This window comes from Nyctereutes procyonoides, unplaced genomic scaffold, assembly GCF_905146905.1.
Source record: "Nyctereutes procyonoides isolate TBG_1078 unplaced genomic scaffold, NYPRO_anot_genome, whole genome shotgun sequence".
NCBI classification, from domain to species: Eukaryota; Metazoa; Chordata; class Mammalia; order Carnivora; family Canidae; genus Nyctereutes; species Nyctereutes procyonoides.
The window spans coordinates 23,490,556-23,516,828 of NW_026575041.1; the positions used below are offsets into that span (position 1 = coordinate 23,490,556).

Sequence of the window (26,273 nt, forward strand, 5' to 3'; positions counted from 1 at the left end):
AGGAAAGTTGTGACAAAAACTGAGAGAGTATACAGAAACTAATGTTTTGTTGATATAAACAAATGCAGTGCTATTCAAGTGCAAGTAATGCCTTTCTTAAATAAACCAACTAAATGTTTCTCCTACTGCTGACTGCGATTCTAGTTAAATTTGTGGATAGTTTAAAATTTTTTTTAATTTTATTTTGTTCATCAGCATCATGTGTTGAGATAAAATTTGTTTTCCAAAATGTTGAAATAGGTAAGGATTTCACAAAATCCAAACTTTCACGTAAATAAATAAGAGAGTCAAATAATGTCAACAAAAAAGGTTTCTAACACAAAACAGTTCCTTATCTATAACCTTTCCATTGATTTTATTCTTCTATGACATTTCTAATAGGCAAACACTGTCAGGTCTTTTGTTCTTAAGTCCATATTCCTAATTAATATTAGTATATGGCTATGTTTTGAATAATTAGTTGAGAAAAGTCGATACATCCTATTCCGCTCAGGCATTTAGAGTGATAAAAGGCTGCACTTCAACTTATTCTGCATCAGCTTCCTTATCTTTAATGGGGATGGAATTTTAATCATATATTAGTGACAAAATATTTTCAAAGATTTATATGCCTATATAAGTAATAAAGGAAAATACACAACTATCCTTGTCTGCTAATAGCTTTTTTTTTTTTTTTTTTTTTTTAAGATTTTACTTATTTACTCATGAGAGAGAGGCAGAGACTTAGGCAGAGGGAGAAGCTCCCCACAGGGAGCCTGATGCAGAACTCCATCCTGGGATCCCAGGACCATGACCTGAGCCAAAGGCAGATGCTCAACCACTGAGCCACCCAGGTGCCCATTAACAGCTTTCTTTGCATAATAAATTTACTATTTCTCAAATTCAAATTAAATGCATAGTTTTTCTATGTTCTCTGTTCAGCTATCACTCTATGCACAATAACAGTGAAACTTATATTTATGGTTTATTCTATTTAAATGGAGCTTGGCATATGCAAGAATAGTGGGTGTTATCTGAATCACTTTGCTGACTTTTAAAATATAAACGTACACGATCAACCCATAGAGATTTTTTTAAAGATTATTTATTTATTTATTCATGAGAGACAGAAGGAGAGAGAGAGGCAGAGACACAGGCAGAGGGAGAAGCAGGCTCCATGCAGGGAGCCTGAAGTGGGACTTGATCCCATGTCTCCAGGATCAGGCCCTGGGCTAAAGGCGGCACTAAACCACTGAGACACCCGGCTGCCCAACCCACAGAGATTTTGAATTAATTATTCCTTGGCAAGCATAAGACATCTCTACTTAAGAAAAAAATTCCTAAAATTATGCTGATCAGTTTTTTACTGGGGTATAATAGATAGCTGTTATTTTTGCTTTCATGTGGTTTCTTAACTGTATATTATTCTAAATTCATTAACTATTCTAAAGGGTCACAAATATTTCTACCAAGCTTTCATATTATATTACCTTAAAATATGTTTTGTTTTTTAAATTAAATAACCAAAATAAATATTATTTTTGAGAAGAAATATGAGTCACGTTCACATATCATTTACATTTTTTAAATGCATGACCGGTAGGTTAAATTTCCTAATTTTCTACTGCTAGAGACTTGTTTTGAAATACATTTGATTGTGCTATCCATAAAGCAACAGGGAAGAGGTTGTTTTAATGTGTCTAGTGTTTATGCAATTACTTTTAGTTCCTATTACTTTTAATTTTGCTAATTGAAGGTCCTAAGGACAGATACATTCAGCTTGCCATGGGTCACTTCTGCATATTCCTCTTCACAAACTTCTAGGCTTCCTCACTATTTAACATCAACTTTTATTTTTAGAAAATAAAAGACATCTTTTTAGTAAGCAAGATATTAACCTCATTAAGAGTTAAAAAAATTAGTGTGATTGGATTTCTCTTTAAATTACAAGCTATTTCAGAACTGATCATGTGTCTTTTATAGTTATTTTTATCTTTGTTTCATCAGTGTCCAATGCTGTGTAATGAAAGAGTATGTAGGATCTTATTCTTCACTAAGACATCACTGTCTCATTCAGCTCTCCATATCCTTGCTGGCAATCAGAAAAATGAAACAGCAGGCAGTCTATGAAAATCCAGTTCAGGTTCAAAGGTTGATTCATGACTCAAGTAAAAATAGACATGTTTAAAGAAGAGAGGCAGCATGGCCTTAGAGGATAACAAAATTGTGTTTTGGAAACTAAGTGAAGCAATAGTGGAGGCAAGTGATATTTTGAGAAACAGGGACTAAAGGAGGAAAGAAGCTTAATTTAATTTTTTATGGTTGTTTTTGCTGAAGCAAAAGTGACTCTATCTTGGATATAGAAGTACCTTTCTAGGTATACTGTGTCTAACAGTGACTTAGAGTACTTAAATATTTTAGAATAAATAAATGAATAAATGATTCAAAATATGTATCAATTAACCCTTCTGTAGGCGAGTTGCAAAATTTTTGCCTCTTGTCATGTAATTACTTGATGGGGAAACTGAAACATCCATACTCTTCCCAATCAACATTTTTCTCAATCTCATTGTGAGATATACACTTCCCCTGCCAGTGAGTAAAATATTTGCCAATTTTAGAAATTATACACCAGCTATTCAGTGGATTTTTTTTTCATAAAAATCAGTGTTTTGATCAATGAAAATCAAATTTTTAAAAATTTAATAAGTTAGAAGTACACAGACCATATATTATTATTAAGATTTGCTTGTTTGCCCCTTTTGAGCTGTTTAGCATTATATTTATGCTCTCTCGCTATTAAAATATAATTTAGTTGATAGTATTCAATATTGTACTGGAATTTGCCAAAAAAAAAAAACTTCCTGATTTATTTCATATCATGTCATTAAGTTAAAAATACTTTTACCTTCTTCATGGAGGGGGTCTATGTGTGTGTGTTTAATCCATTTCCCAAGTAAAAGACATATAATTAAGATTCTTAGTTATTGTCATGGTACCAGCCAGACACCAGACCAGATATTAAATGAATGTGACACTTTCATGGGAGATATAATTTAGATTCAAGTCTAATACTTGAAATTGTGGCAATGAACCAGATTTTGTAGACAAAGCTCTTTTTCTCTATTCTTAGTTATTTGAGATCAGTACCATTTTACTTGATTTCTAGATTACAATAAAAATGGCTGCTGCTGTCAGTTCTTCAGCATTACAAAGAGAAGAGTGTCAGTACCAATGAAGATACCATACAACTTGGAAAAGAAGCCCTTCAAGGCAAATTTTCTCTGTAGGAAGAAGGGGTTATCAGGCCTCTACACCAGTGTTTTGTCAGGACAATTTTTCAGAACAACATTAAATGGAATCCATCCCCCAAACAAAGTTCTGTTTAAGAAGTATTTGAAGTAACGTTAGTAAAATTCTAAGCATACTGTGTTGACAATTTTTTAAAAATCCATTTGTTTACACTAGAGAATACCTACTAATGAAGAAAATTCCAAGAAGTTTATTATGAAATTCTAGGAAATAAGGGCAGTAAACATCCATGAGTTCACATAAAAAAAATAAACTCTCCTGCATGGTTATGTTGCCCTCATTTCCCTAATGTGTCCACTGACAGAATTTCTGATATTGGGTTTGACATTTGTTTATGTTCTTATATCATCCCATTACCATTTTTTTATTATAAAACCTTAAAAGTATATTCTATATGGTCAGAATTTATGTGTTTCAATTATCAGCAGACAAAATTGGCCACTTTTTCTAGTTATAGCTTAGCTAAAATATGTAACTGCTGCTGTAAAACTGGACTCATAAATAGATTTTTATGTTTTCAAATCCAATGTTGTTATTCACTGAGTGGAAATAGCACTGTACTGGTCATCAAAATCCACAAATTATGATCCTAAATATCTTGTGAGTTATTATAACTTTGAGCGAGTAATTTATTTCAACTTGCTGGGATCTGATTTATTAATGTATTGAGCCAGAGAGAGACAAAGACAGAAAGCAAGAGAAGATGATATATGAAAGAAATAATTTCTTTTCAATATTTCTTTTCAATATTTTAATTCAATTTTTTAGAAAAAGGTTTCGTACTACATACACATCTCATTTCAGATAAGAATAGGGTATCCATATGACACAATAATCCATTTTGCCCAATGTATGGCCCTTGTTCTTACAAAATTATTCATAGTATCTACTTTTACTCTTAAAAATGTTACAGCTTGGATGGCAAATTATATGCTAATCTTAGGTTTGTATGCTTTTATTAACTAATTCTTTCAACATGCAATTCAGGCCAAATAGCAAATAAACAAAAATAATATAAGCTATTTCAACTTAACTCTAGAATCTAGTGTTTGAAAATTTGTGGATTTTATAAAATGAAGAGACTTTACATTCATATACAATTTACATTTGTATACTAATGACTAAGGCTTATACATTAATAACAAAGAAAAATGGATCCAGGTAAGCAGCCATCATGAAACTTCCCACTGTTTTTTTTTTTTTTTTTTTTTAAAGCTCAGTAATTGGGAGAGGGACTCTGCTATTAGTTTGTTATGGCCAGTGGATTTAAAATATCTAGCTTGAAAAAAAAAAAAAGATAAAAGAAATGAAAGAAAGAAGAAAAAAAATCTAGCTTGTGTTCCCCAACTTCCGGGCATCATCATCATCATCATCATCATCATCATTATTGTTATTTATTCTATATGTTCTTTCTACTTTTAATTCTTGACTCAAACATTCAAATTATGAAGAAAATATTATTAATATTTGTCTTATAAATGTTGTCCAGATGTCCTTTCACCATATTAACACATATGCTTTGTTGTTTACAAAATCCTTCACATATATTGTCATATTTAAACACAAATCTGTAAGGTAGATATTATTTCTTTCATAAATGGTGAAAACTAAATCTAAGTGTTCCTTCTATATGTCAGCAAAGGGGTTCCAAAGACCCACTACCCAGCAAAACAAGCAAAACTAGTATAATCTATTAACAAAAACAACCACTTATATCTTCTAAAAATTGTCCTTAGGCCATGTAGCAAATGAAGAAACATTTATTAAAGAAAATCTTTTAAAGTTCAGTCAAGAGAATAAGATTCTTTGGCATTTAAACCATGACCCCCCTCTCCATGCCATATGCAACTCAGCTTGGCAAGGCTGCACTTTGGCTCTGAATGGGTGTGGCCAAGGGACTTGCCTTCTCCCCTCAGCTCTCAGTTAATTGAGTCTTAACATATGTCACCAAGAGTGAAAGAATGCTAGTGTTCTCATCTCCTTCAATTCCATGTTGAAGAGTTTTAGCTCCCAGTGAAAGGTCAGAATTTTCTTCTATCACCTAGACCCTACATTTAGAATGTAGGCTCTACCCCAGGTGAGACAAACTGAGGATAATGAGGCCTTGATAACTTTTATCTCAACTTGCTCCCAGAGTGGAAGTTCCACCAAGGAATGAGAAGACCAGAGACAATTGCCCTGCTCAGTGCTCAAAGTATTAGCAAGGAATGACTCAGAAAATTATTCAGGATGAGAAATATTCTGTAAGAAAAAGAGCTTGAAAACTCCCTCCAAAAGACCTGACTTTATTAGAAACAATGTGAAAAGCTGAAGACTAATAGTACTTTCAAAACCAATAGCTCCTCTTAAGAACAACAAACTAAGCCATATAGTCTAGCTAGTTCACCAGAGAGAACTAGAGAGACAGCTATGAAGAAACATTATGGGGCTCAAAATAAAACAAAACAGAAAAACAAAAAACCCTCAGAGACTGGCCTTAAAAACTGCTTTTGCCCAAATTTAGATGGATGAAACTGCTGAGAAATTTTGTTCTAGGATATTGTCAAAAAGAAGAGAGCATTAGTCTGATAATTAGTGGACCCTCACTCGTGGGCTGCAATACCAGATGAAGCAGATAACAGAGATATCAAGGAGAAATAATCAAAGAGACTCTAGTAAAATCACTGTAATCACAGGGCAACTGTACATATACCCAAACGAGTGCTCTTTGAAGAGCAAGAACAAAGGCTTCACAATGTGGGGAAGATACACCACACTAAAATAGCCTAGCCAAGTAACTAAACAAGTAAGCAATCAAACAACCTTAAAAAGAACCCCTGCAGAGGTGGGGGAGGGAGTTAGTATCCAGAAACCTCACTTTAGTCCTCAATTTTCAATTAAATAAGGACACATGCAAAGAAACAGGAATGTGTGACCTATACACAGGATAAATATAAAGACAGCACAAAGAGACTGTGAGATGAGTCAGATTTAACAGAGTTCAAAGTAGCCATTACAAATGTGGTCAAATATGGCTAAAGAAGTAAAAACAAACAAACAAACAAACAAAACCAAAAAACAAAAAACATGAAGACAGCATATACTCAAATAGAGAATATTAATGAAAATACAGAAGTTATGAAAAAGAACCAAATGGAATTCTATAGTTGACAGGTAAGATAACTGAGAGGAAAAATCCTTTAGAGGGACTCAAGAATATATTTAACTGGCAGAAGAAAGAATCCGTGAACTTTAAGATAGATCCATAGTGAATATAATTTGCAAAACAGAGAGAAAATTGAATGCAAAAAAAAAAATGAACAGAACCTCAGAGAAATGTGGGACATCAAGATATACATAACAGGAAAGAAAGAAAAGAGAGGGAAACAAACCATAAAAGACTTCATGATAAAGAACAAACAGGGTTGTTGGAGGAATGTGGATGGGGGATCGGCTACATGGGTGATGGGCATTAAGGAGGGCACTTGTCATGTTGAGCACTGGTGTTGTATGTAAGTGATGAATCAATAAATTCAACTCCTGGAAACAATATTGCACTATTTGTGAACTAACTAGAGTTTAAATAAAAATTTGAAAAGAAAAAAAGGTATATATAATGGTCATACCAGGAGATGTGAAAGAGAAAGAAGAAGGAAAAAATCTGTAAGAAAATAATGTTCCCAAACTCTAGAAGTTAACAGGAAAATATTCATTGGCATATATGGAAGTTTAATGACTTCCAAGTACAATAGATGGGAAGTGACCCACCCTATGCAAATTATTTTTAAAATGTTGAAAGCCATATACAGGAAATTTTGAAAGAGGCAAGAGAAAAACAACTCATCCTGTACAAGATAAGCAGAAGATTCACTGCTGATTTCATTTCAGTAACAGTGTGGGCTAGAAGGCAGTGTGAGGCATATTAAATTAATAAATTAATAAATACTAAATCATATTAATTAAATATTAAACAATATATAATATATAATGTACATTACATATATAATATATGTCAAATATTAATATTAAAATTAATTATATTTATTAAATTAATAAATATTAAACAATATTAAAAGTATTGAAAACTAAGGTTAAGGGGATTTGTGACTTTTCTAGCTCACAATGAAACTATGAATGTTTAGAAATGGGAATTGAGCCTACATTTACTTGATCTAAATCAATAGTATTGAGTAATGTGTCCCTGATCTCAATAGGCATAAAATTTACTTGAGGTGCTTATTTAAAATGCAGATTTCTAGACTACCATCTTACAGATTCTCATCCTAAAGATTTGGAGCAGGTAGCAGGAATTTGCATTTTAATTATTCCAGAAGTAATTTTGACGTGAGTCATTTCAGAATCACAGTACAAAATATAATGGAATAAATGAAAGAGTGAGCAATGAGCTTCACACATAAGCATGTAAATTCTCAGTCATCATTACCTACCTGCTTAATAGGGCAGGATGTGTAGAGTCTCAGAGTTTTAAGGGTATTTTAGTGAAAATGGAAAATATAGTAACTTATAAGGTTATTGTGAGAATTAAGTTACTGTATATGAAGTTGAACCCCAAATCTACTGAGCCTTTTCTATTGTATTCCCTGCTTCATTGCTCATTACACTCTATTGTCATTCCCCTTTTCTGATGTTACCTTCTAAAACCATAATTATTTCCAACTCAAAATGATAACTTTTCCTTCTGGTATTATATTTATGCTTGAGAAATATTTTTGAATTAAGACTGTCTGCTTAGATTATTGACATAAGGAAATCAGATATCAAACCTGGCTACAAAATACATTTTTTTTTCAGTGAAATATTTTTGTAGAAATGTAAATGCTTGTTTTCTTCTTTTAATAAATGCAATACAAAGATGGCGGAAGAGTAGGGGTCTCAACACACCTGGCTCCACAAACTTACCTCAATAACTTTCAAAACATGAAACCTGAACACCTATGAATTCGACTTGAGATTTGAAGAGAGAACAATCGTAATGCAACAGATAAAAGTTTTTGCTTCTAACAAGGTAGGAAGGCAAAAAAATAAATAAAAATTAAAAAGAATCAAGTGGGGGAGGGGCCCTGCGAGGAGCCGGGCTAAGGCGGAGCAGCAAAAGCCTCCATGGCAGGAAAGCCCAGCCTTGGAGAAATGGGAACTTTAAAAATCCGTGCCAGTTTTCCCTGCCGGAAAAGTGCTCAGCAGGTAAATCAGTCAAAATAGCAGGAGGGGCAGTGAAGCCTCCAGATTCCCGGAGTCACTATAAAAGGAAGAGCACCCAGGGGTAAGTGCACTGCAAACTGCCAGCTGATCTTGGTAAGGGGCTTGAATGCCCCACTTGGTGGAGCATCTGGGAGATGCGTCAGTTAGGCAGGCAGCTCCAGACAGAGGTGGCTGGGCCCATTCCCTTTGGGAGAGGCATTCCCCCCGGGAGTGCAGGTTCAGCAGCGCAGGGCCCCAGATCCCAGGGTGCCCAAGGGGACACAGCCTACGATCCTGCATCCCCTCTGGGACAGGCAGAGGTGGGGAGGGCACAGGACAGTGAGGAATCTCCTGCCACCAGGCACCCCAAAGCTGTGCAGATTAGTGCACCTGCACCGGCCTGGGAGCATGTAGGCCAGTGTGGACTGGGAGACTGCAGTTAGCTGCAGTTCTCTGACCGCAGAGCTGGGGACCTGGCCATCGCCAGTGTTATTGTTCCTCCTTGTGTCACCATGTGCCTGGGAGAAGTGGTGTCGCCAGGGGACAGAGGCTTCATGGGGTCAAACTCTCACTCAGCCGGGCACCCGGCAGGAGGCGGGGCATCTCCTCCAGGTGCACACACCTGAGAATCAGCACAGCAGGCCCCTCCCCCAGAGCTGGAAGAACAGAGAAAGAGCAAGTTCTTGACCAAGAAGTGCTGGAAAGCTCCAGGGCTGAGAGAAAATAGTATATAGAACTAGAGGTTCCTTTTTTTTTTTTTTTTTTTTTGCTTTTTCTATTACGTTTCATTTTTATATCAGACTAAAAATTTCCAATATTTTTCTCTCTTTTCCCACCTTAACTACATTAAAAGCCTGTGAGGAAAGGTTTAGGAAAATAAATGATCGCCTCAGATGGAAGAATATACATCTAATTGGGATTCCAGAAGAGGCTGAGAGAGAGAGAGAGGACCACAAAGTATATTTGAACAAATCATAGCTGAAAACTTCCCTAATTTGGGGAGGGAAGCAGGCATTCAGATCTAAGAGATAGAGAGGACTCCCCCCCAAAATCAATAAAAACCGTTCAACAGCTCCACATTTAATACTGAAACTTGCAAATTCCAAAGATAAAGAGAAAATTCTTTATTTTTTTTATTTTTTTATTCATGATAGTCATAGAGAGAGGAGAGAGAGGCAGAGACACAGGCAGAGGGAGAAGCAGGCTCCATGCCAGGAGCCCGACGTGGGACTTGATCCCGGGACTCCGGGATCGTGCCCCGGGCCAAAGGCAGGCGCCAAACCGCTGAGCCACCCAGGGATCCCAAAGAGAAAATTCTGAAAGCAGCTCGAGACAAGAGATTCTTAACTTCCATGGGGAGAAATATCAGATAAACAGCAGATCTCTTCACAGAGACCTGGCAGGCCAGAAACGGCTGGCAGGATATACTCAGAGTCCTAAATGAGAAGAACATGCAACCAAGAATACTTTCTCCAGTAAGGCTCTCTTTCAGAATGGTGGAGAGATAAAGAGCTTCCAGGAGAGGCAGACCCTGAAAGAATATGTGACCACCAAACCAGCTCTACAAGAAATATTAAGGGGGACTTTGTAAAAGAAAGAGGAAGCCCAAATAAATAATCCACAAAACCAGGGACTGAATAAGTATAATGATGACACTAAATTCATATCATTCAATACTAACTCTGAACGTGAATAGGCTAAATAATCCCATCAAAAGACACAGGGTATCAGACTGCATAAAAAAAAAAAACAAAAAAAAAAAAACAAAAAAAAAAAAAAACAAGACCCATCTATTTGCTGTCTACAAGAGACTCATTTTAGACCTAAGGACACCTCCAGCCTGAAAATGAAGGGGTGGAGAACCATTTACCATTCAAATTGTCCTCAAAAGAAAGCTGCAGTAGCAATCGTCATTTCAGATGAATTAAGGTTTATACCAAAGACTATAGTAAGAGATAGAGAGGGACACTATCATACTTAAGGGTCTATCCAACAAGAAGACCTAATAATCATGAGTATTTATGCTCCTAATGTGGGAGCTGCCAAGTATATCAATCAATTAATAACCAAAGTAAAAAGATACTTAGATAATGATACACGGCACTTTCTGCAAATGACAGATCTTCTAAGCACAACATCACCAAAGACACAAGGGCCTTAAATGACACACAGCCCCAATTAGATTTCACAGATATATACAGAACTTTACATCTGAACACAACTGAATACACATTCTTCTCAAGTGCACATGGACCTTTTCCAGAATAGACCACATACTGGGTCACAAATAAGGACTCAACTGATACCAAAAGATTGGGATTGTCCCCTGCATAGTTACAGAGCACAGTGCTTTGAAACTAGAAAGCAATCACAAGAAGAAATTTGGAAGAAACTCAAACACTGGAGGTTAAAGAATATCCTACTGTAAGATGAATGGGTCAATCAGGAAATTAGAGCAGAATTCAAAAGATTCATGATAACTAATGAAAATGAAGATACAACAATTCAGAATCTTCGGGATACAGTAAAAGCGGTCCTAAGAAGGAAATATATCACAATAGAAGCTTCCCTCAAAAAATGGAAAAAACCTCAAATAAACAAGCTAACCTTGTAGCTAAAGGAATTGGAGAAAGAACAGCAGTTAAACCTACACCAAGCAGAAGAGAGATAATAAAGATTCAAGCAGAACTCAATGAAATCGAGACCAGAAGAACTGTGGAACAGATCAACAAAACCAGGAGTTGGTTCTTTGAAAGAATTAATAAGATAGATAAACTATTAGCTGGCCTTATTAAAAACAAAAGAGAAGACTCTAATTAATAAAATCACGAATGAAAAAGTGAACACAACCAATACCAAAGATATACAAACAATTTAAAAAACATATTACGAGCAGCTATATGCCAATAAATTAGGCAACCTAGAAGAAATGGACACATTTCTGGAAAACCAGAAATTACCAAAACTGAGACAGGAAGAAATGGAAAACCTGAACAGGCCAATTACCAGGGAGGAAATTGAAGCAGTCATCAAAGACCTCCCAAGACACAAGAGTCCAGGGCCAGATGGCTTCCCAGGGCAGCCCTGGTGGCGCAGCGGTTTAGCACCACCTGCGTGATCCTGGAGACCCTGGATCGAGTCCCACGTCAGGCTTCCAGCGTGGAGCCTGCTTCTGCCTCTGCCTGTGTCTCTGCCTCTCTCTCTGTCTCTATGAATAAAAAAAAAAATTAAAAAAAATGGCTTCCCAGGGGAATTCTATCAAACATTTAAGGAAGAAATAATACCTGTTTTACTAAAGCTGTTCAGAAGGATAGAAAGGGATGGAATATTTCAAACTCATTTTATAAGGCCAGCATCACCTTAATTCCAAAACCAGATAAAGACCCCACCAAAAAGTAGAAATATAGAAAAATATCCTTGATGAATAAACATGTATGCCAAAATTCTCTCCAATATACTAGCCAATAGGATCCAACAGTATATTAAGAAGATTATTCACCATGATGAAGTGGGATTTATCCCTGGGATGCAAGGGTGCTTCACTTGATCTTAGCCAAAAGGCCGAGAAGCGATTGCAAGGGTGCTTCAATACTCATGAAACAATCAATGTGATAGATCACATTAACAAAAGAAAAACCAAGAACCATAGGATCCTCTCAATAGATGCAGAGAAAGCATTTGACAAAATACAGCATCCATTCCTGATCAAAACTCTTCAGAGTGCAAGGATAGAGAGAACATTCCTCAGTATCTTAAAAGCCATCTATGAGAAGCCCATAGCAAATATCATTCTCAATGAGGAAACACTCAGAGCTTTTCCCCTAAGATCAGGAACAGAAGGATGTCCACTCTCACCTGCTATTCAACATAGTAATAGAAGTCCTAGCCTCAGCAATCAGGCAACAAAAGGAAATAAAAGGCATTCAAATCAGCAAAGAAAAAGTCCAACTCTCCCTCTTCGCAGATGTCACGATACTATATATAGAAAACCCAAAAGACTCCAAGATTGCTAGAACTCATACAGCAATTCGGCAGTGTGGCAGGATACAAAATCAATGCCCAGAAATCAGTGGCATTTCTATACACTAACAACGAGACTGAAGAAAGAGAAATTAAGGAATTAATTCCATTCACAATTGCATCCCCAAAGCATAAGATACCTAGGAATAAACTGAACCAAAGAGGTAGAGGATCTATACCCAAAAAACTACAGAACACTTCTGAAGGAATTGAGGAAGACACAAAGAGATGGAAAAACATTCCTTGCTCAAGATTGGAAGAATAAGTATCGTGAAAATGTCTATGCCACTCAGGGTAATCTGCACATTCAATCCAATCACTATGAAAATACCATTGACTTTACTCACAGAATTGGAACAAATAATCTTGAGATTTGAAAATGGAATCAGAAAAGACCCCAAATAGCCAGGGGAATATTGAAAAAGAAAACCAATGCAAGGGGCATCACAATGCCGGATTTCAAGTGGTGTTACAAAGTTATGATCATCAAGGCAGTGTGGTACTGGCCGAAATACAGACACAAAGGTCAATGGAACAGAATAGAGAATTCAGAAGTGAGCCCTCAACTCTATGGTCAACTAATATTCGACAATACAGGAAAGACTATCCACTGGATAAAGGACAGTGTCTTCAATAAATGGTGCTGAGAAAATTGGACAACCACATGCAGAAGAATGAAACTAGATCATTCTCTTACATCATACACAAAGATAAACTCAAAATGGATGAAAGATCTGAATGTGAGACAAGATTCCATCAAAATCCTAGAGGAGAACGCAAGCAACACTCTTTTTGAACTTGGCCACAGCAACTTCTTGCAGGATACATCCATGAAGGTAAGAGAAACAAAAGCAAAAATGAATTATTGGGACTTCATCAAGATAAAAAGCTTCTGCACAGCCAAAGAAACTAGTCAACAAAACTAAGAAACCTACAGAATGGGAGAAGATATTTGCAAATGACGTATCAGATAAAGGGCTAGTATCCAAGATCTATAAAGAACTTATTAAACTCAACAGCAAAGAAACAATCCAATCATGAAATGGGCAAAAGACATGAAGAGAAATCTCACAGAGGAAGACATAGACATGGCCAACATGCACATGAGAAAATGCTCTGCATCACTGGCCATCAGGGAAATACAAATCAAAACCATAATGAGATACCACCTCACACCAGTGAGAATGGGGAAAATTAACAAGATGGGAAACAACAATATTTGAGAGGATGTGGAGAAAGGGGAGCCCTCTTGCACTGTTGTGGGAATGTGAACTGGTACAGCCACTCTGGAAAACTGTGTGGAGACTCCTCAAAGAGTTAAAAATAGAACTATCCTGACCCAGCATTTGCACTACTGGGGATTTACCCCAAAGATAGCAGTGAAAGACCGAGGCACCTGCACCCTAGTGATCATAGCAGCAATGTCCACTATAACCAAACTGTGGGAGGAGCCTCAGTGTCCTTTGACAGAAGAAAGGATAAAGAAGATGTGGTCTATATATACAATCGAATATTCCTCAGCCATCAGAAAGGATGAACACACACCATTTACTTCAACGTGGATGGAACTGGAGGGCATTATGCTGAGTGAAGTAAGTCAATCAGAGAAGGACAATTATCATATTATATCCCCGTTTCACACATATGGGGAATATAATAAATAGTGAAAGGGATTATAAGGGAAAGGAGGGGAACTGAGTGGGAAAAATTAAAGAGGGAGACAAATCATGAGAGACTCCTAACTCTGGGAAACGAACAACATTGGCTTTTAAATAGCGACCATGACTCCATGTTCACTTGAATGACTAGAATGGGGCAATAACCAATCATTTCTAAACAGTTACTTTCCATTTAAAGCCATATTAAGTATTTTGCCTGTTAAATTCTTGTTTTACATCTTAAATCTCTTACTGGTTACATTGCTGATTGGTTGCATCATGTATATTTATGCTTATGAGTTTGCATTATGACTCCTGCAAAATATGAGATTATATAATGCAATAAAAGTGTTATCTTTCTTACAAAAAGTTTTGTACCTAAGTGGATATAACTGCAAATGCTTCAATAAATTAATTTAGAGCTTAAAAAAAAAAGAGGAAGAGGAGGTGGGAGGGAGAATGGGGTGACTGGGTGATGGGCACTGAGCAGGGCACCTGATGCGCTGAGCACTGGGTGTTATACTATATGTTGGCAGATCGAACTTCAATAAAAACGATTGTGAAAATAAGTAAGTAAATAAATAAATGTGGTAATATTGGCTTAAGCTTATATTAGCCAATTAATGAATAACATAATTTCCGTCTTATTATTAAAAACAGAAGAGCAATCAATATTTTCCATAATCCTACTTATATTTAACTTGAAGAGTGTCCTATTGTTATAGATATGTGCATATGCATGCATGCACAAAAACAAGCATTCTTGAAAACTGTGATGAGCATTATTTTCATCAAGTGATTTATCTTGGATCACAAAAGAATGTGACAATCTGTATTTTCAAAGTTCTTTATTTAATGAGGAGAGTATCACCTAATATATATTGTTTTTGTGGAATAATCTTACTGACAACATATACTGAACGTCCAGGACATACTATGTGTGGTAGATAGACTCTTAAATTGGTCCCCATTATTTCCCATCCTGGTATTTAACCTCTATGTGATTCCTTCTGCTCTTGAATATAAGTGGAACCTGTCAGCTTCTAATCTTTTTGGTTAGAAGCAAAGGTGACAGGATGTAAGTGATTACATGTACTTGATTATGTTGTTATATCGTGTAAGGTATTAGCATTAATTTTTCTGGAGTATGTTTATCCTTTTTGGTTTTTAAGATGCAAACTGCCATATAGTGGGATTCGCAAGATGGGAGGCCCATTTGATAAGGAATTCCACATAGCTTCTGGAAGCTGAAAGCAGAGTATGGATGGCAGTCATCAAAAAACTGAAGTGCTTATTCCTAAAACTACTAGAAAACTAATTCTGCCAAAAATGTAAGTGATCTTGGGAGATTTTTTATTGGTGAGTCTCAGAGAAAACCACATCCAGAGCCATAACATTGTCACCTTGTGAAATCCTAAGCATAGCATCCAACTAAGCTATCCCATTTCCTGAACCACAGACACTGAGAAAATAACTATGTGATATTTTAAGCTGCTTAGTATGTAGCAATTTCTTATCCAGCAGTAGAAACTTAATATGCTACATTTATTTGTTTTATATCCCTTCTCTTTATTTGGTTACATGTTCTTAGAAGGCTAGATCATGTCTTCTGTTTTGGATTCACTTGTTTTTAAGGGGTTTAAAGGTAAAACTTCAAGGTAACCTCTATTAATATATGGTATACTGATAATACAAATATACATACTCATGTATGATATACTATTTTGTAATTTTCCAAGTGCTCTAATATGCATTCTCTCGTGTAATATACATTACTCGTGGCAAATACAGAAAGGTATTATATCTACTTCAGAAGTGGAGCAACTAAGGTTCAGAGTTAGGAGTAGCCCCCACTAAAGTCTTATAGGAAGTAAGCCATGATGATAACAAAAGCACTAATTGACTCGAGCCAGATCACAAATCTTGTCTTTAATCAAAAACTGGTTGGAATGCAATCTAGCCTCTGTGCAGGGCTGCTTCAGTTTATAACCAAACAGGCAAACAGGAAACAAATGAGCAAGCAAATTGCTCTGATATCATACTTTTCCATGTGTATGTAGGCTTGTCAGCCGATATAGTCTAATACTAATTAAGGAGCCCACCACGACAGAAAAGTGCAGAACTGAGACCTTTGCCTTTTAAACTATTATTCTAGGGTAATTGCCACATCAGCACTATGTTAGTACTGTGTAAAGGACTCTATGCTATATCATGTTAAAAATACTAGGCTCTATTTTTCAAGATCATCACATTAAAATAATGCCTGGCCATCTATCTATCCATTAGGTTACCATCCTAGTGTGATGTTATTTATTTTCTTTTAAAAAAATCATTTATTACATGCCTACTTTATACCACACTGTTTTTAAAAACATTAGTCTTACAGCAATTCTCTTAAGTAATACTATATGATAAATAATTTGGCTTGTTTTTGTTCCTAGTTCTTGGGAAGAAGATTAAATATTGGAACTTCCTGGGTGTAGGCTTGCTTGTCTTTGTTATTCATGGTGAGCCTTTGGAGTACACCTGAGTTCATTCTTTTCCTCATAAAAAATCTTTACCTTCACTCTGTAAGTGGGGCACTGTTTAGGTTTCTATAAGAATCTGTGCTCACAAATTTAAATTTTTTTTTTGAGTATAGTTGGGACACAAAATTACACTAGTTTCAGGCATTAGACATAGTGATTCAACAAGTTTTTATGTTATGTTATGCTCACCACAAGTAACCTATCACTGTCATCATACAACACCATCATTGACTATATTCCTTATGCTATGCCTTTTATCCCATGATTTGTTATTTCCATTACTGGAAAACTGTATCTCCCACTCCCCTCATCTATTTTTACTCATCCCTCCACACCTTCTTTCTGGCAACCATCAATTTGTTCTCTGTTTTTATAGGTCTGATTCTGATTGTTATTTGCTTGTTAAATTCCATATATGAGTAAAATTATATGATATTTTCCTCAGTCAAGTTTATTTTACTTATTTCAAATGAGATGGTCTCATTTTTATGGCTGCATAATATTTATATATATGTGTGTGCCACTTTTCCTTAACTATTCACTGATTGGATAGATGCTTAGATACTTCTATATCTTGGCTATTGTAAATAATGCTATAATAGACAGAGGAGTGAATATATCTTTTAAAATAAGTATTTTCATTTTCTTTGGGTAAATACTTAGTAGTGGAAATATTGGTATTTCTGTTTTTAATGTTTTGAGGAACCTCCATAATGTTTTCCACATTGGTTGTATCAATTTACATTCCTACCGACAGTGCTTAAGGGTTCCTTTTTCTCCACGTCTGCGGTGACACTTATTTCCTGTCTTTTTTATTTTAGCCATTCTGGTATGTGTAAAGTGATATCTCACTGTGGCTTTGTTTTGCATTTTCCTGATGATTAGTGATGTTAAGCATCATTCATGGCCATCTATATGTCTTCTTTGGAAAAATGTTTATTTAGGTTCTCTACCCATTTTTTAATTGAATTGTTTTTATGATGTTGAGTTGTATAAATTCTTTATACATTTTGGATATACCCCCTTACCAGATATATCAATTGCAAATATCTTCTCCCATTCAGTAGGTTGCCTTTTTCCTTTTCTTGATGGTTTCCTTCACTGTGCAAAAGCTTTTTATTTTGATGTAATCCCAATAGTTTATTTTTGCTTTTGTTTCTCTTACCTGAGAAGGCATATCTAGAAAAATGTTGCTAGGCTGATATCAGAGTATTTATTGCCTATGCTTTTTTTTTTTTTTTTTTTTTTTGCTGGGTTTTTTTATAGTTTCAGGTCTCACATTTGGATCTTCCATTTTGAGTTTACTTTTATGTATAGTGTTCGAAAGTGGTCCAGTTTTCCCAGCACTATTTATTAAAGAAACTGTATTTTCCCATCACAAATTCTTACCTCCTTTGATGAAGATTAATTAATCATGTAAATGTGGATTTATTTTTAGACTCTATTTTGTTCTATTGATCTATGTGTGTACCATGCTATTGATTACTATATCTTTGTAGTCTTTCTTGAAATCTGGGATTCTGATATCTCTAGCTTTGTTCTTTCTCAACATTGGTTTGATTATTCAGGGGGTCTTTTGTGGTTTCATACACATTTTAGTATTATTTTTTCTAGTTTGTGAAATATGCTATTGGTATTTTGATAGGGATTGCACTCAATCTATATATTGCTTTGGGTAGCATGGACATATTATTAATATTAATTCTTCCAATCTATAAGCATGGAATATTTTTTTCATTTATTTATATCATCTTCAATTTCTTTTATCAGTGTTTTATAGTTTCAGGGTACAGGTCTTTAACCTCCTTTAACCTTTATTCATTTTGGTGGAATTGTAGATGGAATTGTTTTCTTAAATTTTCATTCTACTATTTTGTTAGTATTAGTAATTAGAAACACTATTAGTATACAGAAATACTATTGATTTCTGGTAGCATGGTTTTATTTCATTTATACTAGCTATATTTATAAAAGTATCTTTTTAACATCAAGTGAATCAAAAATTTAAATTAGTGTCTATCAGCTTCTATATTTTATTTTTTAACTGTAACTTACATTGAACACTTCTTGGTTTTCCTAAGTAGATTTTCTACATGTAATTGTTCACCTTTCACTTGCAATTTTTAATTAAGAAAAGTAGTTTAAACATCACTAAAACTTAGATATTTCAACTGCATAAAAGTTCACACTTTTACTCCATTTCTAGATTTGGAAGGTATGAGACTATGAGAGATTGTCTTTTCTTTTTTTATGACTTGTCCCATTTTGCTAACAGAGCGTATTTGGTAACTGCAAATAATTCACTGCTTTGTGATGAGCCACTTTTAGCTTTTGTGGTTTGTACATGGCCCTCTAAGGCATCCCAATTGGATAGTGACTACACTCCTGAGGGAGGCTGTAAGTTAGTGTGTTGGGTCAGCATGGTGATATTTTAAAGAATGTTTGTACAATCTATGGACTTCTTATGGCTTACATAAAGAAGTCTGGCACACAGCAGGTGAGAGTAAATTTCCTTGTCTCTGATGTTGTTGAACTTACAAGGCAGTCAGGGACAAAAAGTATAAGTAAATATCTGAAGTGATAAAAGAAAGTCATAGAGACCTTCCTAACTTTTCTAGATTTTATTCCTACTATTTGGGACTTACATCTAAAACAAAACAGCTTCAACTAACTGCTTATGACAAATTCAATTTTTTCCTATCAAGGTACTTTAATAAACTTTACTAACTTTTTTTTATTTTGGTAAAATTTCCTAAAATATACATGAGTAAGAAAGGCATATTGTGGTTTAATGTCAATTCTTAATATGGTAACAAGTTCTACAGGTCTATTGATTCAATCATTAATTCATAGTTTTTGAGCACTTATTATGAACCATATTTGGGAGTGGGAATGCAATAAAGGGGGATGGAGGGCCAGGAAATGAGTGCACATTGTGTGTCAGACCTTGAACCCTAGGCTTCCCTTGTTGGGGGTAAATTTTTTCTTGTTCTATTGCATATGTTAACTGTGCTTAATAGGATGTATTTTCTGCTTGTAATGGAAATAACATTTCCTGGGATAGTCAAATATAACAACTAGACTGCGAAGTTTAAACACACAAAGCAACAAATAGAAATATTTTTTAATTGAATTTCTCTGCCCAAATTTTGGAATCACATCCCTCTCCTGAAACAAAATTTCTCTTATCTACTTTGTGTCTATTCAATTTCTGGAGCATAACTTTGAAAGGTCATCAAAAATTGAAAACCAAGAAAAATCTCAAATCCATTAATTTACCTTTATGTATAAGTGAGGAAATTGTGGCACAGTGTAGCTAAGACAACATGCCTTTGAACTATTTTGGAAGTTATCACTTAGCTCGCTTTGAAGAAAGAGGACTGTTGCTGCTCAGTCTGTATAAGTCTGGTGCCTCTGAGCAAGATGGAGCTATAAATGATAATTGCCCTGCGACTTCCACCACTTTGTTTTTGAAAATCAAAGTATTTTTTCTTGTTTGCAAATGAAGGGAGAGAAATGCTCACATGCTGAGAGAAAGCTGTGAAAAAGTTTGGGCTATGGTAGGAGGTGTTTAAGGCACCTAAAAAGATAAATGAAGAGAGGGAAAAGAGAACTATAAGAACATGTAGTACAAATGAGATAAATCATGAGAATCTGTTCAAAGAAAGAAATATTGAAGGAACAACAGCAGGAAGAACAGAACCTGAGCCTCCCACACGTTCATTCTGGCGCAGGTCCAGCCAGAGACATAGTGAACACATTTGATATAACGTTTTGAGGGGAAAAATGAAAGCGAGGAGAATATCAATAATTCAATAGTGTGTAGAGCCAAAGGAAAAAGTTAAAAATAAAATCAGATAAAAAACCCAACCAGTTATTTTGCCTCTTCCTAACACAAAGGCTATCTGAAGAGATCTTGAAAAATGGGGAAAAAGTGGGAGAAAGGAACCTAACACCAAGTACAATCTGTGTGGTACTGAGTTCCACATGCAGTATATTATTTAATTCCCAAACAACTCTGAAGTATAGATACTTTCCCCTCTATTTTTGTATAGGAAAATTGAGGCTCAGGAGATTTTTGTTTGCCCCAATACAATAAGCTGAATTTCAAATATGTCTAATAATGAATTAACACTATTACTCAGTAAAATTCTGCAGCATTCTGCTCAGAATATTTGGTAGAGATATTCATTACTCAATCTGACTCATTTTTCCTGCCATCTATATTTAAAAAAGTATACCCACCTACACAAAAATACATATTTAAAATAGCACAGGGTCAAGAATATCAAGCCCTAAACTGTTTGTTGGAATCTCCATGTGCTATGGCAAGCTAAGGGTGAGAGAGTTGATAGACTGGAGTTATATTACAAAGGATTCATGGATGAATAACATGGACAGATAACAATCTGGAAGGGGGGACGCCTAGGTGGCTCAGAGGTTAAGTGTCTGCCTTTTAGGCTCAGAGAGTGATCCTGGAGTCCAGGGATTGAGTCGCACATAGGGCTCCCTGCGAGGAGCCTGCTTCTCCCTCTGCCTGTGTCTCTACCTCTCTCTGTGTGTCTCTCATGAATAAATAAATAAAATCTTAAAAAAAAAAAACCAACAACAAAAAACAATCTGAAGGGATCAGGTGATTCTAGTATAACTAAAGGGGAAATGGATGAATCATGTAAGTCTTGATCAGATCCCATGAATTGTGATATTTCACATTTTGAAATGAAGAAATTAAAATTTACTAGAGATAATAAAAATGGTAAAGCTTTTCTACAAATATAATTCAGAAATTAGTTCATTCATTTGTAAATTGAACTTCTATGGAGCACCTACTATGTGGCAAACATATTTTAGCCAACAGAGTGTAATCATGATTAAGGACTTGAGACTGACTGACTATTCTAGCCCTCAAGGAACACACTATCCAGTGAAGAAGATGGGGAGATCATTATTATGAAATGTGTTTAACATACTATTAGGAATATGAGGAACAGAAACAGAAAAATATTTACTCTTAGTCTGAAGGCTGACCTAAAGCCTCCATGGTTTGATAAGAACCAAATACATTGCTACAGCCTTTAAGGGTCTTATGATTGCCTGTATACTTCACTGTTAACATTGACCTGAAGGGTAAACACCAGGGGAATCTTGCAAAAATAGTTTTATATGTTGAAATTTGAAGAAATGTTTGCAGTCTGGTACTCCCAGCATGCCCCTTTCCCTTTGATTACTAAGCATATAACTATCAGCCTCACACAGCAAAAAGTGAAGCTCTTTCTGCCCACAGGTCCTGTCCCTACACTACTTAAATAAACTTAGTGAGTTACACTGTATGCATCTCAAGAAATTTTTCTTAACCACGGCATTTGAGGACTCCACATCAAGATCATGAAAGAGAAGCATTAACTAATTTGCAGGACGTTAGGGACAGTTTTATGGGAAAAGATATATAGATATTAGATATTTATCTAGATATTTCATAGAGAAATTAAGTTTCTGTCAAATTAAGATGATGGAGAAGAGCCCTCACTTGTCTCTGATGGCTTGCCTCATGGCCCCACACCCTGCCACTGCCCTGCAGATATGCTTCAATTACTCACAGTATTCACCAAATCAGGCCAATGTCCGGAGCACTGGCTCTTCATTTCACTTGGGCCTTTGTCAAAGGTCTAAAATTCGGTGCAGATGCCTGGGCCTTAATGCTTCAAGGTGTAGACCTTTTAGCCAATGCTATAGCCCTTACAACAGAGCCAAAGGGAAAACAGTTATTATTGAGTTGGGGAAGTCCCAAAGTAACAAAAGATGGTGTGACTACTCCAAAGTCAATTGATTTAAAAGATAAATATAAAATTATTGGCGCTAACCTTGTTTAAGGTGTTGCCAATTACATTTTTGAAGAGACTAGGGATGGTACCACTACTTTACTGTCATAGCACACTCTATTGCCAAGGAAGGCTTTGAGAAGTTGAGCAAAGCTGCTAATCCTGTGGAAATCAGGAGACATGATGTTAGCTGTTGATACTGCAATTGCTGAACTTAAGACGCAGCCTTCAGTGACAACCCCTGAAGAAATCACTCAGGACCCAAGATTTCTGTAAATGAAGACAAAGAATTTGGAAAAAATCATTTCTGAGGCAATGAAAAAAGGTTAGAAGAAAGGGTGTTGTCACAGTAAAGGATGGGAAAAACACTAAATGATGAATTAGAAATTATTGAAACCATCAAATTTGATTGAGGTTTCATTTCTCCATACTTGAGTAATACATCAAAAGGACAGAAATGTAAATTCCAAGATGCCTATGTTCTATTAAGTGAAAAGGAAATTTCTAGTGTCCTGTCCATTATGCCTGCTCTTAAAATTGTCAAGGCTCACCGTAAGCATTGTGTGTGCTGAAGACATTGATAGAGAAACTCTGAATACACTCATTTTAAGTAAGCTAAAAGTTGATCTTCAGGTTGTCAAAGCTCGAGATTTAAGAACCAGCTTAAAGACATGGCTGTTGCTACTGGTGATGCAGTATTTGAAGAAGGAACTGACTCTTAATCTTGAACATGGTCAGCCTCACAACTTAGGAAAAGTTGGAGAGGTCATTGTGACCAAAGATGATGCCATGTTCTTAAAAGGAAAAGGTGATGCCATGTCCTTAAAAGGAAAGGGTGATAAGGCCCAAACTGACAACCATATTAAAAGAAATCATTGAGCATTTAGATATCAGAACTAGAAAATATGTAAAGGAAAAGCTGAATGAATGTCTGGCCAAACTCAGATGGAGTAGCTGTGCCGATAAAGGAGAGTGGAAAAAGTGATGTTGAATTGAATGAAAAGAAAGACAGAGCTATAGGTGCCTTCAATGCTACATGGGCTACAGTTGAAGAAGGCATTGTTCTAGGAGGGGGTTGTGCCCTTCTTCAGTGCGTTCCAGCCTTGGATTCAATAATTCCAGCTCCTGAAGATAAAAAGTATGGTATAGAAATTATTAAAAGAATGCTCAAAATTCTTTTAATGAGCAATGCTAAGAAGGCAGGTATTGAAGGATCATTGGTAATTGAGAACATTATGCAGAGTTCCTCAGAAGTTGGCTATGATCCTATGCTTGAGATTTTGTGAATATAGTGGAAAAAGGAATCATTAGTACAAGTAAGGTTGTGAGAACTACTTTCTTGGATGCTGCTGGAGTGGCCTCTCTGTTAACTAGAGCAGAAATTAATTACCGGAATTCTTAAAGAAGAGAAGGACCCTGGAATGGGTGGAATTGGTAGAATGGAGGTGATATGGGAGGTGGCATGTTCTGATTCCTAGAATAGTGCTCTCCCATTATTAATGAACTATAAGAGGAAGCTCAAGGCAGTGGTCCTCAATAGTAACTTCAGAGAAGCCAGTTGAGGGAAATGACTGAAGATAAGACTGGCTGATATTTAAGAAAGTCACTGTAGCCATCATTACTGGTCTTCGCTGACAACATGTGATGGTTTACTGCTGTCATTTACCATGCCTACAGGAAATTTATTTTATATTTTTGAATAAAAAGACATTTGTATATTCCTGATAAGCAAGTACAAGGGCCGTGTGCCAACGTATTGCTTTCAACTTAAATCACTGAGACATTTTCACTACTACTCTGTTAAGATTTTAGTGCTTGCCATAAGCAGATGAAAAGTAAAGGAGCAGCCTTTCTGTGGAGAGTACAAATAATCGTATATGAAGTAGAAAAATACCTCACTATGTGACTTTTGTGTAAGAAGAATTTGCTTAAAGTTAAAAGACAAAGGTGATAAGGAAGACATTCTTGATAAAGATGGTTTTAAGGAGGAAATTGGGGAATTCTGAGGTGAAAAATACCAATGTGCTTTGAATCTTTCCTTTGCCACTTAGTCACTCTGAAACCTTGGGTAATTTCTTGATTTCTTTGAACTTCAATTTTCTCATCTATTATGTGGTCATAATAAAATCCTCTACAAAGGATGATTGTGAGCAATAACCAGTGTGAGTTACTAAGACATCCAGTCTGAAACGTGATGATCATTTTCTTCCATGCATATTACCTCTATGCATCTGATGTCTCTTGAGTCTGACCTTCAACATTGAAAAAGGAGAACCTATTCTAAACTTGCTTAAAAACTCTGTTAGTTACTTACTGCTATACTCAAAGGACCCTAGTGCTGATTTAGCATGATAATCCCTTGCTCTTGAGCCTGTCCTTCTAAATCCTTCACATTCAAGGAATAGCCTATGGGAATGTTTTGCATGTCATGTACAAATAGTCACATCACATACCTGTTTAACTTTAGCATCCCTATATTAAGAGATGCCACAACACACCTACTTCGCTTTAGGAGTTGGTGTTGTGACACACAAGATACATAAATTCTGTAGCAGAGTGAGGAGCTTATGGTATTCATTTGCATGTCAAAACCCAAATTTTGCTTCTTCCTCATTTTTATTGACAATGATTGTGTCTAGCTAATGGGAGCAACCTGAAAGAGTTGTATATCTCAATGAGTTCTCTAAATGCTTTGCTATAGTAGAGCTACAGATTAAAATAAAATTTTAATCATGTATCTGCCTAATGTAGGTGGGGGGGCAGCTTCTTTCATTTATCTATTGGAAGTTTTTACTGAAATCTTAGAGCACTGGGAAAACTTAGAAATCTGCCCATTTTCTTTATAGTCACTATAGTTTAAATGTTACCAACTATGTGTACAAGTCTCTCTTGACAAAATCACATCTTTATAACATTTTACCTATGAACAGTGCTTTGTTAATCAGACATGTTAATTTTAAAATTATAGAATTGAGTTATAGCTAAACCATGAGAAAAGAATACTAGGTGGATAACCCCATAATCCAATACCAGTTCCCAATATGTCATTATTTACTACTTCCCTGACCATAGATATGGTACTTCCCCTCTATATCTCACTTTCTGCCCTGTACACTGCAGTACAATAATCTTCCTCCCTTGCCTGTGCCCAAAGTCATTGTATAAGGCAGTGAACCAGCACATGCTTTAAATTTTGTCCCATATTATAAAACATTAAATTTAGTTAATATCTTAAAGTCAAAATAGATATTTGCTGTAATTGTGAAATAACAAATTTAATGCAGAATTCCAAAACTATATGTTTAGTAATTTTAAATGTAAAGATGAAGTTACAAATGATTTTAAAAACTGGACCAGGAATCCTAAAAGTTAACAGAAATAAAATTTGAAGATCAACAAGTTCTAATTGGATTGTTTTAAGTTTCTAATTGGATTGTTAAATATTATTAGTAGCTGCCTGATAATTTGACAAGAAAGAGTTGGAGGGAACAGTACCCCAGTAATATTCTCATGGAATTATCAGTCATGTTTTTATTAAAGGATATTGCTGCTAGGCTTTTGTCTGTTTTGGCTTGGGTCCTGAACCTGAAAACAGAATAATTGTTGCAAAGTGCATCTTCATTCTAAAGTGAGGGACTATACCATTTTTGTAGTATTTCAAAACAATTTTTTTAATGAGTTTTAGATACTTAGTCCAACATCTGACTTTAGGATATAAGATAGGATTAAAGGAACCTTCACCACCACCACTGACAAGCCCTGAAGTGAAGCGTAAAGAG

The 26,273-nt window shown here is 35.6% G+C and overlaps 1 non-coding gene and 1 pseudogene across 1 annotated transcript; one reads left to right on the forward strand and one right to left on the reverse strand.

Moving 5' to 3' along the window:
• Nucleotides 1–8,391: 8,391 nt before the first annotated feature.
• Nucleotides 8,392–23,965, forward strand: LOC129506613 (60 kDa heat shock protein, mitochondrial-like; annotated as a pseudogene).
• LOC129506829 (U2 spliceosomal RNA) lies at nucleotides 11,848–12,042 on the reverse strand. Its single transcript, XR_008663866.1, has one exon. It is a non-coding gene; the product is annotated as a U2 spliceosomal RNA (small nuclear RNA).
• Nucleotides 23,966–26,273: the final 2,308 nt, after the last annotated feature.